Source organism: Pithys albifrons, chromosome 18 (assembly GCF_047495875.1).
Source record: "Pithys albifrons albifrons isolate INPA30051 chromosome 18, PitAlb_v1, whole genome shotgun sequence".
NCBI classification, from domain to species: Eukaryota; Metazoa; Chordata; class Aves; order Passeriformes; family Thamnophilidae; genus Pithys; species Pithys albifrons.
This window is the reverse complement of record NC_092475.1, coordinates 13,169,329-13,172,500: the sequence shown is the minus strand read 5'-3', so window position 1 is coordinate 13,172,500 and position 3,172 is coordinate 13,169,329.

Genomic DNA, 3,172 nt, shown 5'->3' with positions numbered 1-3,172 from the left:
GCCCTGCATGTCTTGTCCCTGTTTCCTACTGACCCTCCTCCCAGCACCCAGATGGAACCAGACACAGAGGAGGATGGGGACCAAGAGCATGAGTGCAGGTGAACAGTTCATTAAATAGAGAAGTGGGAGAAACCCAGGAACAGAAGGGTGTCATGATCCACCTGGATCCAACCACCTATCCCTCCTTCACACCCATGGGACAGCCAGCAAGGGAAGTTCTCACCTACAGCTCCAAAGTGACATGTAGGAGGATGTCACTGAGTTCCCACAGCACAGCCAAGGCAAAGGAAACCTCTGATAATGCCCTAAAATGTGGCCTCAAAGTCCTGCCAGCTGAGCAGCTCAGGAGGCATCCAGCAGAGCTGAGGGCCTGGAGCCAGGGGAGGGAGGGAAGGAGAATTGGGGCTGAGCTGCCGAGAGCCACAAGATCTGGAGAGCATCACTTTCACTTAATGGACCTTGATGTTTGAAAATTAAGTCAAGAGAGCTCTTTGATTTGCCACAGGGCTGAGCATCAGCCCAACACGAGCAGAATTTAGAAGGGCAAGAGCTTTCCAGATGAGCAGAGTGCAATTTTGTCCTAAGAACCAAAAGAGTGATAAAAATAACAAGCAAGGGAGAGAGGCAGCCTTGAGCTCTGCATACAAATGTCAACCTGTGGGTGCTCTCAGCCCTAATAAAGGGTTTACCCTGTTACACTGATTAGTGGGGTTGCACCTCTTGAGTGACAACAAACTCACCCCTACAGGCTAATTCCAGGGGCTTCAATCAGCTGACTGGTTTTAATGACAGGGTTGAGATTTAAAATACACAAACTGCAAAGGGGTAAAGAGAGAGCTGCAACCAGTGGTGGCATCTGCAGGGCTGACACCACAGTGCCACAGGAACTCAACAGGCTTGCACAGGTTGGGGGGAAACCCACAGCTGGGAGCCCTGGAGGGATGGGCCACCTGGGAGAACCCACAGTCAGGCAGCACCTCAGCCCCGGTGCCACCGAGGGGGTCCCCAGCCTGCTGTGCTTCTGGGGTGCCCTGTGCTGCAAACACTCACCTGGCACCAGTGCCCCTTTAGCAGCTCCACAAGGAAACAGCAACATAGCTACAAATTGAGTCATCTGATGAGGGCAAGTTAATTGAGAACAGTTTCCTAGCAGGAACTGGACTGCCCTTCCCATGAAAGGCATACTCTGGGCTGCAGAAACTGCTGCCATGGGCAGATGTTTTCTTCCCCACTGCACCTGGGTCTTTGTACAGGTGAGTTCTGCCTCAGAGTGAGCCTGGGTGAGGCAGAACATGTTCACTGTAAAAACAGCACAGTTGCTCACTAATATTATGGAATAGATCGAAGACATCCAAAATAGAAAGGTGCTTGCTCTGTCCTCGGGCATGATATTCACCAAGCACAGAAGAGGAAACTGCCCCACAATTTATTAACAGAATCAAGAAAAAAAAGAGATTTAAAAACTAAGGTTGTGCTCATTATCTGGCTGAAGGTAAGGAGGAAGCACAGCACATACTCTCCTCCTGCTGTGCAGAGCAGGGTCTTTGTTTTAGTTAGAGCTCAGTGAGCAGGAGAGCAAACACATCCCAGGACCACCTGGGCTGCCAGTGGTGTCTCTGCCACTCACAGTTCCTGAGCTCCCACAGCAGGAACCCTAAAGCTGATGGTTTTCCCCTCTCAGCTACACCAGAATGCTGCTGTTGGGACACTCCACTGTGTGTGATGCTCACCCACAACTCCTGAATAACACACTGCTGCTTTAAGATAATTTGTTAGCACAGTGCACAACAGAGACAATTTCCATGACAAAAAATATAAAGCCAAAGTCCCCAGCTCTGTTCCTAAACCTGTTGCTTCTACTATTAATTCAGCTCTGATTTCTCATTATTGTAGGGATTTTAACATAGAATCACTGAATCCTTAAGGTTGAAAAGACCCTTAAGGTCATCGAGTTCACCTTGTGCCCAAAACCCGCCTTGTCCCACAGCCCAGGGCACTGAGTGCCACAGCCAGTCCTTCCTTGGGCACCTCCAGGGGTGGGGACTCCAAACCTCCCTGGGCAGCCCCTTCCAGTGCCTGAGAGCCTCTTCTAGGAAGAAATTCCTCCTGCTGTCCCCCCTGCCCCTGCCCTGGCCCAGCCTGAGGCCGTTCCCTCTCCTCCTGTCCCTGTGCCCTGGAGCAGAGCCCAGCCCGCTGCCCCAGCTCCCCCTTCCTGGCAGGAATTGCAGAGCCAGAAGGTGCCACCTGAGCCTTCTTTTCTCCAGGCTGATGGGGACCAGAATATCATCACAACTTTGCTCAGCTCAGACTGTATGTCCTGGTTCAAAAACTAGAACCACTGTGTGGGTGTGACCAAAGCTGTGCATTCTAAACCCTCTCTGCCATTGCCCAGCAACTGTTCCCAATGGCCCATTGGCAGCAGCTGCCCAGGGCACAGCTGAGCCCTCAGGCTGGGAGCTGGCTGGGAAAGAAGCCTGGCAGAGGAGCTGGGAGAACTGCCCTGCAGGGACTCCTTGGCACCTCCACACCCACCTGAGGGCTCAGCTCTGCCCATGGGCCAGCAACGAGTCCAAACTCCCCCCTGACTGCCAGAGTCAGATCCCCCAGTGTGGAACTCCCTGCCCTGGGGGAGGCACTGGGGGCTCCCACCCAAACCTGAGGGGAGACAATCTTGGGAGTTTGGGACTTGGGGAACCACTCGTGGGATTCATTGGAGGAGCAGACCCTGGACAGGAGGAGCCCACCACTCTCCACCAGACTGTGCCATCATCTGCACCAACAGGTTTTTCACCTCCTTTTCCTTTGGACTTGGGGGAACCACGTGGGGCTCAGCACAGGGGCCACCAAACCCCCCTGTGTTTGTGTCCCAGGGGGTGGGTTACACTGCTGGGGTTGTGGGTTAAACCCAATTTCTCTTTGTGCCATTGCATTTCTTGTAATATTGTTATTAAATTGTAACTCTGCCTTACAATCTCTTTTGTGTTGGGTTCATTTCTCCTGCTGGTTTCCCTTTGAACCAGCACACTGTAGTTTTACACAACTAAGCTACACTCACCCAAGCAAAGCTGAGCTGGCTTTAAGTGATGTCACTCATGTAGAAAAAGGCCAAACCACACACAACCCACAGCCACTTCTCAGACATGACACAGAACCAACAACAGCAGCCACAGGG